At 43.1% G+C, this 19,414-nt stretch overlaps 1 protein-coding gene across 9 annotated transcripts in view; it reads left to right on the top strand.

Annotated features, from left to right (window-relative positions):
* The window catches only part of SV2B (synaptic vesicle glycoprotein 2B), a 101,048-nt gene that overhangs the window by 33,527 nt on the left and 48,107 nt on the right, over positions 1-19,414 (top strand). Inside the window, exon 2 of one of the 9 annotated variants that reach the window (XM_074318266.2) lies at positions 7,767-7,939. The exons of 7 other annotated variants lie outside the window; for them this stretch is intronic. The gene's annotated coding sequence lies outside the window, so the exon portion shown is untranslated. Of the gene's footprint in view, positions 1-7,766; positions 7,940-19,414 lie in introns of those variants that run through there. One more of the 9 variants, XM_074318262.2, reaches the window with a different exon arrangement.

Raw genomic sequence — 19,414 nt, 5'->3', positions numbered from 1 at the left:
TGAGTCTTGTTGTTTGTGTGGCCCGTGGGAACGGAGAGAAGGGAGGGGAGACACGAGTAGGTAGGAGGGCCTGGGTGTAAGATTCCCTTAAGCTTCTATTTTGTGCCTCCTTTCAAGAAGCCTCCTGTCCTGTTTCCAACAAACAGAAACAGGTGAGCAGAGCAGTTAAGAGTTTGGACTCTGGAGACAGTCTGTCCTAGCCGTAGTGTTAGCTGTGTGATTTCGGGCAAGTTCCAAAACCTCTCTGTTCCTTGGTTTCATATTTGTAAGATAATGAGGACAGTGATAGTTTCCACCACAAAGGTTTCAATGGATTAATACATGTAAAGTACTAAAGGTGGTATCTGGATCAAAATAAAGGTTATATAAGTATTGCTATTATTGTTATTATTATTATTATTGCCCACCAAATATACCGATGATTAAGAGCCCTCTTTGCAGGAGCATTTTTTCTAGTGGAGAACTGCAGACAACCAGCAAATGAACCAATCAATACGTAGGTGATACACATTGTGGATAGTGCTATGAGAGGAACAGAGAAGGTACGGTGCACTGCCCGTCCTACTTTCCTCTATCTTCTCATTAAATAACATCCGCGAGGTGGGATCCAGCATGCCGAAAGCTGCTGGCTCTCGCAGGCAGTTTATACCTTGGGGAGGAGCCCACGGAGGAGATTTGCATTCAGGGGACAAAATGGCATCTTACTGTAGCGGTAATAGAAGAAAAGCTTTTTCTAAAATAGCTCTCCAAATCTGTGACATTTCTAGTAGCTCATTAAAAGATGGTTCCAGCCGCTCCTGAATGGGCCATTCTCCCAGCACTGAGCTGTCTGAGCCCACTGGTGTCCCCAGGGGAGGAGTCACCTTGAGGGGTAGACCCCCAGCAGAGGGTAGGCGAGCTCAGACCCAGCGTCTCCACCTGCAGGTGGCAGAGACCTTTTCCGCCCTGCCGATCATAGCAGAGATGCCAAGGGGTGGTGTTGGTTGTGTCAGGGAAGGTGAGAATAGTGATGGGATGGGGTCTGTAAGAGCGTGGGTGTGCGGAGTCCTCTTTAGTTATCTATGTTGCTGTAGCGGGCGCACATTTCAGACGTATGAACATGAATGAAGCAAGTCAGGAAAATAGTAGCTCTCCGACAAAGTCCTTACGTTCTCGAGTGTGACATGGTCTGCTCCCCTGTTGCCTTTCTCCTACTAATAAAAAAAATCAATCTTCCATTTCACTGACTATCAGGCATTTTAAGCAAAGGAAAGGCAACAAACGTTTTCTCAGTTTGTAGTAAGTGCCAACATTTTAAGTGCATGATTTCATTTGCTTCTCACCTTATCCCTGTGAGGTAGGCGAGAATTATCTCCACTTGATAGATGAGGAATCTAAGGGTTAGAAAATTGAAGCCATTCGTCCAGGGTCATGTGACTAGGAAATAGAAGGCAGGATTCAAAATCTCATCTGTGTGACTCCGGAGACCAACTCTTTTCCATTCACTGAATTACCTTCCTTCCAAGTTGCTTTCATGTTCAAGGGTCTGTATTTAAAGGGACATTGTGACAGGTCTGTGTTAGGCACTGATGCTGCAGAGATAAATGAGACACCCATTCAGGTCTCGCTTATGCATTATGAGTTTCCAATGTGAATGTTAAGTGTTCTAGATACTCATAAAAGATGAAGGTGGATACAGTATCTTCTTAACAAGACCAGCAATTAAATAATTGCTCTCCTGGACACATTGCAGTTAGTTTTTTGGCCTTGGGCGGTGATTTAGGGTGTTAAGCAAGTGGTGAAAATAAGACATGTAGAAATGATGAGCAGATGAAAATGTCAACATTTTCAAAGGCCGGGAGGAAAATTCAATTTGTGTTCCATCCTGTCCTTGGCACCTACTCAGTTTCCTCCCCCTCTGTTTTCCTGTTAATTGCAAGTGACTGTAACTCTGGCTTCTTTACTTCTTTGATCTGTTTACTAATTGACATTCACACAGCTGTGGGACTGGGGCTTTCATTTCCTTTGTCATTTTGATGAATGTCTGGGCAATTCCGTAGCAAAATGACTGTGAAGTCCAATAAAAGTGATTCAACAGTAGAACGTAGTCTGGGGGAAGGCGAGATGACATCTTACAAGCAAGGAAACAACCTATGATGGTATCTGTCATGTTGTGTGGAGAGTTTTGGAGAACTAGGCCTCAAAGTTTTGACTTATAGCAAGTCCTACATCTTAAGCTAGACATTAAAACTGGATGTAAGTGCACCCACTGAGGGGGACAACCTGAGCAGCTATAGGTACAATTCCCATCTAACTGCTTATCATGAAGTATCTATAGAATGAAGGCAAAAATATGTTCTGGTCAGTTGCTTTGGTTCTCCACTGGATGTTTCAGTAGCTCACAACAGGAAATCCCATTGCAGTATCTGGGTCATTCAAACGGAGGCTAAATTTCCCTGTAGTTATCTATCTAATTTCATCCCAGTGTGTATTTAATTGGGATTGTATGGTGATCGTAGCAATTTATTAGGTAATTTTCATCCGTCAGCTCTCTTTTCAAAGACCACCTCCTTAGAGAAGTCTTTCTTAAGGACTAGGTGAGCTCCTTGGTAAGTGACTCCAAATGACGGCTTCTTCTTTGCTTTTATAGGATTGTACTTTGTGATACTTCTCTTGCCTAGAACATGTACCCCATGAGGGCAGGGTCTTGCAGCTTGTCTCTCCAGGCTTCTCACTGTGCCTGGCACACAGTAGGTGCCCAATAGCAGCTGCTAAACAAAGAAACATGAAGTAGTAGCACAAATCTTAGGACCCCTGGATATATAGATGAATGACACATTTCTGTGACAGTTTCTGAACTTGACAGTTCTATGTCCTTTGAGCCTGGACTGTGGTCAGCTAATACCTAGCAGAATTGTGGATTTTCCCCCCTTCACCAATGGCAGTGGCAGTTGTAAAGGTGGCAGGGACAAGAAAATTTAGAGGAAGTCCTTAAAATGAAGGACCCAAAGAGATACTCCTGCCCTCCACCACGAGAACAGGCAGTTTGGTCTTATTTATCCAGCTGTGACTCAGTGCTGACCTTTCTTAGGTTCCCACGTTAGGGGCACACGTTTGAGAGATGTCTATAGCATAGCATGGTGGCTCAGAATAACCAAAGCTGACTGTCCTCCAGCAGAATCAATGGAACCATCTTCACGTTTGTAATCTTACTTCATACTCTTTGAAATAGGAACTCCTGGATTTTGAGCTTTTGTGACTTCCCTTCTATTCAGTTATGCAAGTTTGCACGCACTCAACCACTATTAACTGAGCACTTGCTATGTGCCTGCCACAACACGAGGCTCTAAATTTCGTGCAGAGTCTGAAGCAAAGCAGCTGCTCCGTCACAGTGGCGGTTCAATGGGTGGCCACGCGTCTTGAGAGGGTTCTAAGAGGAAAGCATTTGAACTGATCCTTGCTTTAAATTCATCATAGGAAAAACATCCCTCTTCTGTGTTTTCAAGTTTCTCCTACTTGAATTTATTGTGAAGTGTCAGCATGTCTTTAATTTGACTGCATTTTTTGAATCAGAAGGCCAGCGATAACGTGTTTCTAGACAACCTTACATTGGAGATGAGTATTTCAAAATGAAAGAAGAAAGTGCAGAATGGCAAGTGTTCATATTCTCTCCTTGTCTTTTGGACTTAAGGTCTTCAAAAAATGTCTGTAATGTAAATGTACGTATTTGTCTGCCTCTATCTCTAGATAAAGATTGTAGAGACTTATGATCCAGCTTGAACTAAAATCTCGCTGGTTCTAAGAGACCAGATGCTATGGAGTTTCTTACATTACTTTACAAATAATCCAGTACAGGTACAACCATGGAATAAGTGACAGATGACAACCCCTTTACTTAGAGAAGTGACAGTCTCATGATGGTTATTAAATGATATTATTAAACCGATTATTCCATTGTTTACCTAATTGGTTAATTGGGTGAGTCCTCATTTAAAGATAAGGAGCTACAATAAAACTTTTTAAAAAAGTCTTAGTAAGAATCAGTGCTCTTTTGTAGATATAAAAATGAAAGGAAGAAAACACTAATTAGCTTCAGTCCCTGATGTTAGGAAATGCTCACCCCCAGCATAGTAGGACGGTCTTGCAGTGTCAGTTCTATCCAAGGTATGACTCAGTGAGAATTTGAATGGGTCATCTCTGATGAGATTTTACTTTTGAAGGAAGAGGGAATTTTTTTTCTTGTTCATTTCAATAAGTTGAGCTGTATGAAAACATTTTTTAAACTTTCAAGCAGTTGATTCCACAGTCTTCACAGAAGTACCTACAGTTTAGAGTTAAGAACATGGGCTCTGAGTCACATTTCCCGGTTTGTACCTGGGCACCTCTATGGATTTGCTAAGTGTCCGTGGGCAAGTCATTTAATTTCTCAGAGCTTTCGTGTTCTCCTGTGAAAAATGGGGACGGTGGTGGTTCTCACCTCCAAGGATTAGAGAGTGCTTGTAAAATGCTGGGCACCGTCTTGGCACTTAATACCTTTTCAATCAATGCTGCCTATTAACCCCTTACCTGGGCATCCTGAGTGGATTTCAGGTGTTGTGAGATGTGCTGAATAGGTGCCAGTTGTTTCTTGGGGAAAATGTTGGTGTTGATAATAATCCTCTCCAAAACGTCCCTTTCTCTTAGAGTCTCCCCCAAGGTCCGCCTATCGGAGCATGTGGGCATCCAAACTCTGATTCATCACCCCAGGACTTTCTGTTCCCCAGTTTCTTTCTTTAGCTTGTTTTTTTCCATAGCTTGTCAGTTGCTTCTTCCTTTGTGAGCTCGAAAAGTGCCTACTCACGACTTATCCATTACTTCAAAGCCATATGTTTTATCGCTGGCATCCAACTTATCTATCTGACCTTCACCACTTTGTTCAGAATTTGAGCAGTCAGAAGCAATTGCCTTTCATCTCCTCAAATGTTTGCTTAAAAACTCTAAGTCAGTACATTGTATTCCGTTAATTAAACATGAAAAAATTATGTCTCAAAAACAGAAACAACAAAAAAACCTCTAAGTCAAAATGTCACCATGGTGTCTTAAGATTTGTCAGACTATTTTGCATAACTGTACACAAGAGAATAGACATATGCACATGGTCTACTAATATTAGTATAATAAAATTCTTTTGAATCCACTGCAGTTACGATAGTTAGAAAAGTTTCTTTTATTTTAAAAGAGATATGATATTGGAAATTATTCTCTCCTGTCACTGGCGCTTTCTTCTGAAATATGTTCTGTCCATCCAGTTGAATACCAACTAAAAGACATTTAAGAAAAACATTAACCTCTTTGAAATAAAATTTATTGTGATTTCTATTTCACGAAGATGGGCCGCACATTTCTGTTTTTTGTCTCTTTGCATCTGTTGGATTTTGCATGTAGTTCTTCCAACATACTATGGATAATGCTTTCCTTTCTTCCATGTAAACAGTCAGTGGGCACAGCTTAACCTATAAGGCATGCAGCTGTCTTCCCGCACAAGTGTCCTGGTCTTGTCGGTCTGGACCAACATATAGCTCATAGCTGTATTAGAAGATATGATAGTTGTCCTATACAAGCCAAGCACAATATGGAAATAAATGGAATGGGACTGAGGTGTTTCTGCCCCTCACACTGCTAGAGCAGTGTCCTTTGAGGTTTCCTGGGGAAAGTACTACTGAACATTTTCAAAGGTCAAATTGCTGAACTGGAAAAGTGATGTGATAGTGATTAGAATGGTGATAATGGCTCGCATTTGTTCGACCCTTACCCTGCGCTCAGTACTCATTGAACTCTCATAATACCCGGCTAAGTAAACAGCCAATAGGTATGTGAAAAGATGCTCAACCTCCCTAGCTATTAGGGAAATGCAAATCAAAACCCACAATGGGATTTATAGATGATGTAATACAGAATTGTACACCTGAACTCTATGTAATTTTACTAACAATTGTCACTCCAATAAATTTAAAAAAATAAATTAAAAAAAAAAAACAAACCAAAATGAGATACCACCTCACACCTGGAGGAATGGCTGTTATCAACAAGAAAAGTCATATGAGTGTTGGAGAGGCTGTGGAGAAAAAGAAACCCTCATACACTGCTGGTGGGAATGTAAATTGGTGCAGCCGCTATGGGAAACTATGGAGGTTCCTCAAAAATTTAAGAATAGAATTACCGTAGGACCCAGCAATCCCTCTTCTGGGTATCTACCCCCAAAATTTGAAAACATTTACCCATAAAGATATATGTACCCCTGTGTTCGTTGCAGCATTATTGATGGTTGTTAAGACATGGAAACAACTGACGTGTCCTTTGATAGATGATTGGATAAAGAAGATGTACATACATACAATGGACTATTACTTGGCCATAAGAAAAGATGAAACACTGCCATTTGCAACAACATGAATGGATCTTGAGATTAGCATGCTAAGTGAAATAAGTCAGACAGAAAAAGTCAAGAACCATATGATGGTTATTAAATAATGTAGAATATAAAACTGAAATGTTTTATTAATTATAAATGTAGGGTATAAAGCTGAAAACAAACGAACAAGACAAACAAACAAACAAAAACTCATAGACACAAACAACAGTTTAGTGGTTACCAGAGGGAAAAGGGGATGAGGGAGGTAGAAGATGATATATGACAGAATTGTACACTTGGAGCCTATATAATTTTATTAGCCAATGTCACCCCAGTAAATTTAATAATAATAATAATAAAATACCCTGTGAGGTAAATCTCATTATCTCCTTTTTCCATGTGAAAGAATTTAAAGCTCAGGGGATTCAGTACCTTGCCCAAGGTCACGTTGCCGTGGCCTGATGCCACATCCCACGCCCGTCACCACGATGCCACACTGTGAGGGTGACCAGTGTTTTAGAATCAGTTTGACCTGCTACTGTAATGGGGCGGAGACCAGACTCTTCCTAAAACAGGCTCCTACCTTTCTGAGGCCGTCCCTGGACCCGGCTCCTTCCCTCTTCTCTCTTCATATTTATAAACAGGAGGATTATTTACAAGGGACTAGAACACTATGGTATTTTTCTTTTCACAACAAGAATGCAGGATTTGGCATGGAATCACCTCCTTACTTTCTCATAACAAAATATCCCCTGGCCAATCTGAGATGTGGAGTAGAAGAAGGCTGAGACTAATTTCTTTTACAGCCAAAGCTAGTAACTACGAGTCCTCGGGAGATGTATTTGGCAGCTCACTGTCATAAACGTGTTTTCTTTTACGTAAATAGAACTTATGATTCAGTTTAGATTTATTTCTTTATGTTTTGTTATGAGCTAAATCATCAAGCAAAAATCCTTTGTAAAACGTTTTATAGTGGAGAAGCATCATGATAAATAGAAAATGTATTATGCATGGAGTTGGTCAAAGCTACTTTCAAAGTCCAGCTCCACAATGTACTTGATGTGTGTCCTTTGGCAAGTAGCTTAACCCTTGTTTTTCTAATTTGTAAGGGAAAGCATCACACCTACCAGTAGAGTTACTGAACAAGTTATAGAAAAGTGAAAAGATCCTAGATGCTTAATGAATGTTACACAAGAAGAGGAGACAAATCTTTCTTAGGCAATTAACTTGAAAAGCATGATATATCAACCAAATTGACAAAAGAGATTGATTTGGGGGTCTTGTTTATCTTTTAAAAGTATACTTATTTTTTGCACTGGAAAGAGATGATTGTTTGGACATGATCTATTCTTTTTTTTTTTTTTAACTTTTGTTTACTTTAAGTGTGTTTTTCCAGAACCCATCAGCTCCAAATCGATTGTTGTTTCAATCTAGTTGTGGAGGGCGCAGCTCACAGTGGCCCATGTGGGGATTGAACCAGCAACCTTGTTGTTAAGAGCACCGTGCTCTAACCAACTGAGCTAACCTGCCCATGATCCATTCTTTTAATGAGTGCAGGAGAAGGTCTGAGTGAGTCATTCACATAAGGCATATTTTTAAAGAAAAACTGTCAGGCCTTACTAGCATTTCCTAGCCATCTATCTCTGGATGCATGAACACTGCATTAAAAAACAAAACAAAACAAAAAAAAACCCACTGGCATTACACTTTGTGGCATATTGTTGGAGGTGAAGACTTTATCTGGTGTGACTGCTTGAGGAAATATTATTCCATATTTTCAAGTGGATACTTCTGTCTCATGTAATAAATTTATTGCATAGGTAAAATGAATTCTATAATGCTCTTAAATGTTACTCAGTAAGAGATGAATCTCAGAGTCTCGTGTTTAATCAATAAATTTTTTACTTGACAGCAGAGTTAGGAGAGCATTCCTAACCAGCTTGCTTACCAGCATCAGAAAACAGCCGGGACAAAGGTTACTGTCCAATGTACTGAAAGCCTCTGCTGCTTATGAAATAAGTGAGTCTAGGTTTTCCTGGAAGGCAGCTCCTTCTAATATGCAATCCAATATTTTAAAATACTTCACAGTATTTAAAGTAAACTTCTTGTGGCTTATAGGATAACATCTGTCAAGTACTGCTTTGATGCCTAGGAAAATCATGAAAATCTTGAAATAATTTGTTTTTTTTTTTTTTATTGTGGTAATAAGTAAAAAATTCTCCTTGCTGCAAAGATAAGTGGATTTGAGTTCTTTTTATTGAGTGTGAATTATGCCTAATTTAATATTTTTCTATATTCATATATTAGGAAGCAGCACCCGGGATTTGTGGTTTTTCTTCTTTACAAAATACTGACTGTATTTCTTTTAAGCATGGTGTTTCATAGTATGTATCAGCACACCTATACAAATAAACTGTTTCAGTTCTTGTCTAGGATGATTTTTTGTCTGCTTTGTTTTTTTCTGACAAGGAAGTATTAAAATCTCTAGCTACAATGGCTGACTTACCCACTTCTCTATAGTTCTGTCAATGGTGCTTCATATATTTTGATACTGTATTTAGATCTTTACATTCATGGCTATTCCAGTGTATTGCTCGAGTGGCTCTTTTCTATCTGTATATATGTCTTTATCCTCATGGTAATTTTTGCTTTAACTTCTATTTAGTCTGATATTAAGGTTGTTACTATGACTTTCTCTTGGTTCGTATTGTTTCATTCCTTTATTTTCAGCTGACAGTGCCTCCTTCCTTGACCATGCTTTTGCCAGGCTCCTCCAATCCTCGTCGTGACCAGACCTGGACGTTGGCCTGCTAATGTGTGTAAATATGACTTCTCGAGTATAGTGTTTCTGTCATAAGGTCTGAGGTCAGTCTTACAAGCGACACTTGGCCTCTCTGAACATCCAAGTTCCTCGTCTGTAAAATGAGATAATACCCGTGTGCATTTCACAGTGAGTGTGAGAAGCAATGCATGAAGTCGTGTGTGCGAACACGTGACATTCTCCGTGTGTTTGTGGAGAAAAGTCACCGAGGTGCCCCTTCTCTGGCTCTGCAGTATTTGACAAAATTCTTCCTTTTACAAAAGGATGGGACAAAAAAGGGAAAGCAGGTGACATTTTCTTGGAATTCACAAGGTCAGGGAAGTCACTGCAATTTTTCCCAGTTTTAAAAAATCACGGGAAGTTTTTCTTGCTGAGGACAGATTGATGACTTTTAGCAGCTTCTTTTTATGACACGGGCCTCAGGGACCGGCGCGTGAGTCTCAGCTTGAAACCAAGCTGTGCGGTTTTCAAAGCACCTGGTGTGTAGGCTCGTGGGGCCGGGCAGGGTGGAGGCTCTCCGTGACGCAGAGGTGGCCTGGGTAGGTCACATCTGTCCTTTTCAGGCTGTGGCTGCTCCCACACCTTATACTGTTTTTCCTCCCATTTTCCCTCTGTGAAGCAGAAAAAGAAACAGCAACAAATCGGGTCACTCGTTGGTTTTCTGGCCGTTAACAATAGCAGTTCCTTTTAGTCAGTGAGGCATCTGCTTCTTAGGCACCTGTGTTTGCTGGGTATGGTGCCCGGTGCAGCTCTGGGAAGTGAATGAGTAGGGGAGTCAGGAGAGGTGAGCCAGAGAAGGCAGCAGGATGGAAAGGAGCCCCTGCGAGTGTCGTAGGAGGGGAGCCCGGATAGGATGCATTTGCCTTGCCTACTTGGTACCCCACCTTGTAGGAGCATCTCAACAAACAGTTGTTGAAAAATATACCTGTTTGACATTATGTGTACGGGTTAGCCTTTGGTTTCCAAGAAAGCAGGGTTAACTTTGCTTTGCCATGACATTTTCCCAATTGGGTATTTATAAAAACAAAAACAAAAGCTACCTCAGAGCCAGGGAACACCCCTCTTTGGAAGACCCAAGCCGTCTGTGTTCCCTTCTCTTCCTTGGAGCAGAGCAAATGGTAGCTCCACTTGCCAGGCCTAAGCGAGAAGAGGCAGATCTGAGTGGACCCACACCAGGCATTTTGAAAATTTGAAGGCCTTTGAAGACATCCAAATAAGGGAGAAAAAGCACCAGGAGTCTTGTCAACGCAAGAATAAAAGCAGCTTTCATCTTCTCAAAGTTGTGTCACCTCCTAGGTCTAGCGAGCACGCAGCTTTCGCACCTGTCCATTTATATTAACGTGAGGACTGCTTCTCAAGTGCAGTGCGTGTAAAATGACTACAGAAGAGGTCACCAGCCTAGATTTAAATAATACGAATGTGCTTATGTTCTCAGAGGCAGCTGGCCCAATAAAGATATCATTTGTTTTCTTCCACATTCCGACATGTTTAGGTATGTATCAAATCTAAATTATAACCGTGAGCACCCACAAAGTTTTCTCCTCCTTTCATAGTGTGAAGGTGGGAGTTGCAGACCCATGTTGTGTCAGATAACTCATCATCAGGAACTAGATGATTCAGAGAGCTCCTTTTTTATAGGAACCAGGCCAGGGCAGGAGAGAAGTGAATTGAGGCAGAGTCAGCTGGGATTAGGGTTTCTAGGTGGGAATTCCTGACCGTTCTCAGGAATTTATTTCGCTTTCCCGTTCCCAAATCCCAAGAAAAGTTGGTCGGGAAAATCGGGAAAATTGGCTCCTTGAACCCAGGTGATTGGTAGTATTGGCCGTCACTTTGTGGAAACTATTCATCGTGGAGAACAGAAAACAGAAAGTTTGTATCTCGGCATTCAGGAACGGGAAAGCGAAAAAAATTTCTGAGAACGGGTGGGAATTCCCGCCTGGAAACCTTAGCTGGGATCAGTTAAGAGCAGTTTTGCTTGGTGTCTGGCAGTAGAGAGAAAAGACAGTGTTGAGTTAAGCAGACAGGGTAGGCTAGAGAAGCAGGGAGCCCTGGCTCACTGACTTGGGTGAGAAACCCAGCAGTGCACGTGGCACGGGAATGCTTGGTTTCCGCCTGTAGCTCTGCCTTGTAAAGGTGTGACCCTCACGTCTCGGGGCCTCATAGATTCATTTCCTGTTTTGATAAAGTTAAGATAGTACCTTTGGGTAGTTGGGTTGCTTCCAGTTTGGGGTGATTGTGAGTAAAGCTACTGAGAACATTCCCAGATGCATTTGGCACATATGCCTTGGATAAATACCAGCGCTAGAGAGGAAGGAAAATCAGCAAAGTTATGAATCATCGTCTCTTTAATATCAAGGAAAGTGTTTTGATCCCACACGAGTTCAAGCCTCTCCTCCTGCTTATGTTCCGATATTTCATCATTTACCAGGAGGTCCGGTTTCTGCTGAGGAAATCGGGTACCTTACGTCTGCGTCTCATCTTTGTGGCCCATTTCACTGAGATCCAGGCAGAATTGCTCGGCCAGAATCAAGCTTTTGACCTTTGAAATAGTCTTTCTCCAGCAGAATTGATAGGAGCAGGAAGGTAGAGAGTTTAGGGATATTTAGGGAGGCATATGGCCCGGAAGCCTGTTCAAATAGAGTTAGAAGAAAGGCAAATGTCAGCTCCTGTTGGTTAATTTTTGAACACACTTGCCTGGGGGATAAGGAAGGAAACTTCAGGGGTGTCTGTTGGCAGGCGTCGCTGGGCAGCTTTTGGAAACGCCAATATGTCAACATGAGGTTTTCGCGTGGTCAGCAGTGGCGGCCCACCACTCAGTGAAGACAGATGCACGAAAAGGTCAGACGGACTGGACTCGGGTTTATCTACTTTGTATAAATAGACTGGAAGCCATTCTCCTTCTCTTCGGGCAGATCGTGGATTCCATAGTATCACGGACAAGCATAAATCCAAGTGGCACAAGATAACCATTTCTGTTTGGCTTTTACTGCCTGTTGGCTATATTTTCAAGGAAATGGTCATGCTGGCCCCTCTGTCTTGAAGTGTCCCCGCTCCTTCCACTCTCTCTGTCCTTCTGGCTACCTCCTGTTCATCTTTCGATGTCCATCCCAGGCCTCACCTCCCCTGGGAAGCAAGTCTTCACATACAGTGACTCACTCTTGCTGGGCACCTGTTTGTACCTGATGGGGTCCAGAATATCGGTGACAGCACTGGGTTAACGCAAAGCAGTAAGAAGGTGTGATCCCAAGCGTTTGCTGAAATGCGCTGTCGTGGTTATGGTTACTGCTTTGAATGTCAGTTCAGTAAAAGTCACAAAAGTCCCAGGAATTTCTTTGCATGAGAATCAGATTGAACATGCTCCGTTTGCTTGGGACGTGAGCAGGGACATCCATCTGGGGATATTGTGGGCAGCGCTTGCTCAGAAGCCAATCGTCACACACAGTCATTCTGAGTGAGTGGGAGTGAGCTGGGGCCAGGCATTTTAAAAGGACACTGGAGTTGTCTTCGGTTTGTCAACGGATGAGCTCATAAGAATATAAATGTTAGATGTAGGACCTGCTATCTTTCCTCTTGGCTTGATTATATTATAAAAAGAGCAAGTTTGAAGTCTGGGTGTCCAGAGGAGGGAAAATGGGTCCTCTGATCAAATTTTTTTTTTGTTTTGAGTTTTGGATTTTTTTTTCTTATTTATTGGGGTGACAATTGTTAGTAAAATTACATAGATTTCAGGTGTACAATTCTGTATTACATCATCTATAAATCCCATTGTGTGTTCACCACCCAGAGTCAGTTCTCCTTCCATCACCATATATTTGATCCCCCTTACCCTCATCTCTGATCAATTTAGTTTGAAAGTCTGATGTTTGGACCCCTTACTTAGCTAAATCACCCCAAATAGGAACTAGATTGCCATGCAGTCCTGGGGAATAGCTGCCAGAGAGGCCTGAGAGAGTGAGAAGGGAGCATTTTAGTTGAGACCAAGGGCAAGATGATAGCTATCAAAGATGTGGAATTGAACTATAAGCATTTTTCTTTAAAACATTCTTCTGCTGAACGTTTAAAAAGGTGGCATGAAGAATCTCTTTGTGGAAAGCATCCTGTGTCAAAAGCAAAACATAGGCTCAGCAAGGACTCTTACTCGTCCCTGTAACTAAAAGTGGCCTGCGTGACCTGTGTGACACCTACCACAGCAGTTGATTCATCCAGTTCATGCAAACAAAGGGCCAATTTACTAGGGCGTGTCCACAAGTCGGCTTGTTTAGCTTGTTATCAACAGGCTAGCCAGGGTTTCTGAGCCCAGTGGATGCAGCTGCAGCTTTTCTGATACAGTGGAGACTTACTGGTGTCTGAGCAGGTGGGTTCAAATTCCCTAGCACAGACCACTCAGTTATGCAAAAAGTTGTGTATCTACACTTCTGTTTATATGCACAACAGCTTGCCAATTACATCTTTTGTGCTTAGATCCGTTGGGGGGGTGGGAATCCTTACCATGTGGTTCCTGATGAAAAGAGAGGTATTGTTTTCCCCTTTGGGAAGAAAACAAAGCTAGGTTAGTTTCCAGAGATCATTTTACTAATGACAGCCGCCTATATTTGGGGAACACAGAAAGACCTCGTGTGTTTGGTTTCAAGGCTCCGATGACAGCTGCAGGCAGCTCTGGGGGTGGACCTCAGGGCCACCTGAGCAGGAATCGTCCTTCAGGCAGCGTGTTGCAGAAAGGCACCATCTGTTTCTAGGATGATTCCAGTAGCTGTTGAAACGCCCGTGAAAATAGCCCGGCCAGGTCTTCCCAAAATTCATCTTTTCCCCTCCTTGTGTATGACAACCCTCTATGTAATAAGGCAGTTTAGGAACAGGAGGGCAGTGAAAACGCGTCTTTAAAAAAAAAAAAAGATCGTCCTGTCACCTAGTTCTGCCCTCTCCTACCTGCCTCCTCCCTTCTATTCTGCTCACACTCCAGGATGTCGCTCTTGCAGAGTTCATTTTCCTATCCAAGGACAGACTAAAGGACGCTGGGATGGATTATTTGGGTCTCCCCTGCTCTGGGCTTCAGGTGGGCGGGAGTCCAGTCATCGCTTTCTTTTTCGTTTGTAATAATAGATGGATTCAGTGCCTATGAATTGCGCTGTGCTGCTGCCGGCTTCACTGGGGACAGAGACGAGAGACGAGAGACGTGGATCCTACCCTGAAGCCGCAAGAGTGAGCGATGGGTGGCAGTACTGCTTTTGGTGGCGGAATTAGAGTTCTTTAAAATGTTGCCATCGTTTGAAATCTTTCCTTGCCGAAATATGTAGGAGTCATTTCAACAGGAAAGCCAAACCGCGGCCAGGGGCCTGTCGAGCAATTCCATCACCCCGTTAGCCGAGGCCGTCAGGTGCCAGACTGAGAACGGGGGATTCTCGGTGGTTTTATGGGGAAGCCCAAAGATCACTGCAGAATATAGACCTGGGGGGTTGAATCCGACTGCCTCTTCCCAGGTTTGTGAGCTTAGGTGGTTTCTCTTGGCCTCTCTGGGCTCTGTCACCGAAGCCCACTTCTCCAGTCTTTCGGAAGATTGAATGCGATTGTGCATGAGAAAGCTCCTTACATAGTCAAGCTCATTAAAGGTTTCTTCCTTTCCCTATTTTCCTTTTTGCAGTTACTGTAGAATTTGGAGTGGAGCCTAGAAATGTTCAAAATTCCAGGCTCTCGCTCTAAATAAGTTTGCCTTCCTGGCAACATTTTAGCCCTTTTTAATTGCAGTGTTTATACTTGGCCGAAGCTGAATTAGGGGAAAGGATGGAGAGAAGGAAGGGACTCGTTATAGAGACGTAATAGACTGGAGTCCGGGGCAGCGCAGGACGACAGGGCCAGTCACACCCAGAGGCTGAGTAATTCCGGGATAATTAGGAGATGGAGACAGGAATTGAAATGCACCAGGGTGAGTTGAAAAAAAATTATTTCAGGGACATCCGCAGGACTGATAAGAGCAAGGTAAGCTGTGACGCCGGTGTTGAGAAGCTGGAGCTGGTGTATTGATTTAAGAATATGCAGACGATGACCTACTGAAGGTGGGCACACAAGCCAAACACATGAGGTTGACAGGTAACACCCTCAGCATCCAAGCCCCCGCTCGCTCTGAGGACCCGAAACCGACAGGTCCTTTTAAATTGAAGGAGCAGTTTCAATACACCCACACAAAGGAAGTCGAGTCACAAGATTTATTATTAGGTGGGTGCAAAAGTAATTGCGGTTTAAAAGGTTAAACAGAATTGCAAAAACCGCAATTACTTTTGCACCAACCTAATACTTACAGCTCCCAGAAGCAAGGTGGGGACGGAGGTCCCCACAATGGGCTGGGGGAAAGGGCAGCCCTCTGTCCCAGGTGACGAGTGAGCAGGAGCAGGAGATAGCACCTATAAGGTGCTTGCGGCAGAGGTCACTACCTTTTTGTGGGCTTCAGTTAGGTGGTTATTTTAGAAGGTTCTCCCAGAACAGCCAAGCGGGAACTTGTGATGAGAATTCTAAGCCCAAGTCCTTCTCTGCAGTCCAGACGCTAGATGTGAGCAGGGATATCAGGTTGTTACACGCCTGTGCAGTAGCAGAGGAAAACAAATGCTGTTTTTCAAAAGCTTCAAAAACAGAGAAAAACAGAAGTTTTTCTCATCATAAGACCTCTATTACAATTTCCCCAAAGTGAGGTATGTGGGCGAGGTTTCCAGGGGCCAGGAGAACGGCCAGATGAGAGGGTTTGGGGTGGCGCTGGAACTGGGCAGTGGGGACCAGGGGCCCCAAACCAAGCAGTGTGTGCTGAGTCCACAGGCTTTCGCTGCAGAGGATGCTAACAGCCTGCAATCCTAGAGGAGAGGACATTTCATGGCTGGGGACTGTCGCAAAGAGCAGGTTTATTAGGGCATGTCCGCTCGTGCATGAAGGTGAAGATGAGAACAGAGGCAGATGAAGACAGAAGTGCTCCTTCCAGCCGGCCCATGGCTTTCAGACTTGCCTTTGGGGTGAAAAGAATGGTCTTGGTTTGAATGGATTGACATCATCTATATTCGTTTGTTCATCTGCCCGTCTTCATTTTCCTCAATAACTCATAGATCTGTGTTCACAAAGGTTTTCGAGCCTTTTAGAGAGAGATCCAAATTTTCAGCCAGCGTGCCCCGTTGGAGCAATCAATCGTTTTAAGTTTAATGCCAGTTCCGTAGTTTCACTTTCTGGGATATACTTCCCAAGTTTCTAATGAACCGGAAGATGTAGAATATCTTATGTGTGAAGAGAGGGCTCGCTCCTTACAGAAAGTCTGTTCTTCTTAGATTTAGTAAAATTTCTATTAACTCGACCGTCAGGGACATGAGAGCAGGAGCTTGTTATGTTCTCCTCGGTGTTCCCAGCACCTGGCACAGGACCTACCAGGTAGTAGATGCTCCACAGTATTTATGGAATAGATGAGTGACTGTAATGATGACAATTTAGTAAGACTAGTCCCCTCGGGAGGGGCCACCAGAAAGGAACAGAATGAAACTGGGGAGGTGCAGTGGGTGTTGTTTAATGAGGGTCTTTCAAGACCAAATTATGACTGTGGTTTGAAGGTTTTGAGAAGCCACTAGGAGAGTTAGGCCGTGTGGAAGTTGGCTGACTGTTTTGGGATAACTCAGATAAGAGATGCACTAACCAGAGTGGGGTGCTAAAAATCCAGGGGGTCTCACCTACGAAGGTTGTGGGTTTGCTTCCTGTGGGGTGAATTAAGCCTCTGGTATGCATTACCACAGAGGTTAGTGCATACATGGAAATGCTTATCTGTTTGTTGTGCATTTCTATGACAGCTGTTTTTATTGAGCTCTTTTTGGGTACCAAGCTTTTTGAACATATTACCTCATTTAATTCTTATCACAACCCCATGAATAGGAACTCATAGTCCTTTCATTTCACACATGAAGAAACTGGAGCTTAAAGGTCAAACAACTTGCTCGGATTGTCAGAGCTTGTCAGCGGCAGAGCCGGCCTCTGTACACCCGCGTATATACAGTAGGCAAGAATTTGCGTTACAACACCATGCTAAGGCAAGAAGTGTCCTTAAACACGTTTTTCTTAATCAAATTGCAGTGGGGTTGGTAAGGTGGCCATTATCAGTCTTTTTTTGAGGGCCCCCTCCCTCACTGCACTGGACCACTTAAGTGAGTGGTCCCCCAAACAGTGGGGGTGCCTGCTTAGTCTGTGGCTGTAGCCACAGTGATTCCCCTTGATCTGTGCGTTACTCAGTGCTGCCTGTAGGAGGAAGCTTTTGATTCTCTATAGATGGTGCTGGGGGAGGGGGCCCTTCTGTTGCCCATCCCAGGGCTGCAGGATAATAGCCTCCATAGGGGCTCCACAGCTGTCCGTCATTCAGAGTGCTGCCTGTGAGAGGTACAGGGTCCCATCTCCTTTCTTTCGGGGAACACACATCCTTCTATGAGGCCCCCTCCCCCAGGGCTGGGGCACCTCCCTGCACGTCAAAGCACCAGCCTCTCTTCTCCTTACTTTCGAGCTTAGCTCCCTCCTGGGAGGGTCTCGTTGTCTGATGACTGGGTTCAGGGCTTCCATGCCCTTGCTCTCGAGTCACAAACAAATTAACTGAGTAAGAAGCGCATTGGCCAGAAGTTCTCGACTTGGAGTGAGCCCAGGAATTCCCTGGAGAGCTTGCACATGTGGCAGGTTTCTGTCCCCCTTCTGTTGCACAAGGTTTGGAATGGGGTCCAGGAATCTGTATTCATCTGGCTCCAAGTGTTTGTCCTGCTGGGGGTTGAGGACCCCACTGTGAACGTCATTGACCTGCTTTAGAACAAAGAGCCAAAAGGGAGAAAATGAGCATTTCAGGGGGAACTGGGCAAATATTACCATCCTGCCAGATACATTCACACAACATAAATACATATTTATAATGTATATTGTGGAAACTATTGGTATATTTTTGATACAAATATATGATTTATCTGGCATTTTCACCTAATATAATTGTGTGATCATTTTCTTTTTCTTTTTTAAATAAGTCCTTCAAAAGCCATAGTTTCTATGTCACCATAATGTGTAACTGTGTAAGTATGCTAACATTTAGTTACCTGGTCCCCGTTGTTTCATATAAGTGTTGTTTTCCAGGTTTGCTGTTCTGAATAATGCTTTGATTAACACACTTCTCCATAAATTCTTACCTTGCTTTTGCATTTTAAAATGAACTTTCAAATGATGGCTGGCCTTCCTTTCAAGGATTTGGTAGGACTTTAAAGTATTTCTCCCGTCCCCCAATAAAAAGATCATGTGGGTTGGTTCTCATTTAAAAATCAATTGTTTCCCACACCTGGGAAAGGAGCTTTCTGTTTTAACAACAATGGAAATAGCTGGATGATTCAGCCAAGGGAGAAGTACTTCTTTTTTCCTTTCCCCCTTTCAAAAAAGTTAATTTGACATACCGCATTGTATTAGTGTCAGGCGTACCGCACCGTGACTTGACATCAGTGTGCCTTAAGAAGAGAGAAGTATTTCTGATGCCAAACTAACAAACAGACACTGTCATGAGTGGGACCAGGCCCCTGGTTATTGGAAGCCTCAGAGAACAGTCTCCCAATACCAGCCAGATAAGTCCCAATATTCTCAGCCCATGGGTTGATGTAACCTACCCCAGAAACATCAAGCAGTGTATTTTAGGAAGCATCACAGGTGGTCAAGACGTATTTTATAGTTAGGAAGTTGACAATGGATAAATTAGGGCCCCCCCCCTCACCCCCAACAATCTCATTTGGGAACTTGGTGTTAATAGAAAACCAGTAGGGGCGTAAGAGAGTGAATGAGTCTTTCTGAAGGGTGGTGTCTTCAGGGTGACAGCTGATCTGACTTTTTTTTTTTCTCTTAAACAAGGTAAACCAGTTGATCTATTTCCAGCAAGGGCAGGGGCATTCTGATTCATGGGCCATTTTTGACTCACTTTCAGCCAGGCCCTGAATAACTGTTGACCTCCATTATTGAGCAACCATTTTCAAGCACCTACTATGGTTAAAGACGCTGTGTCTGGTGCTGAAGATTAAAAAAATAAGTAAAACCCAGTGCTTTATCTATCCTGGAATTGCTCACAATCTATCTCCTGGCAGAGAGACACATAAATACTTACAATAAATAATGTGACAATAGAGATGTGTACACAGTACCGTGGGACTCCTTGGAGTAATTCTAAATGCTTAAAAATAAAGAGCCATCAAATTGCCAAAAAA

The sequence above is a fragment of the Rhinolophus sinicus genome, chromosome 13 (genome assembly GCF_057876585.1).
Source record: "Rhinolophus sinicus isolate RSI-liver-muscle chromosome 13, RSI-T2T, whole genome shotgun sequence".
Lineage (NCBI taxonomy): Eukaryota > Metazoa > Chordata > Mammalia > Chiroptera > Rhinolophidae > Rhinolophus > Rhinolophus sinicus.
The sequence above is the reverse complement of the archived record's forward strand: the minus strand, read 5'-3'. Positions and strand labels throughout refer to the sequence as shown.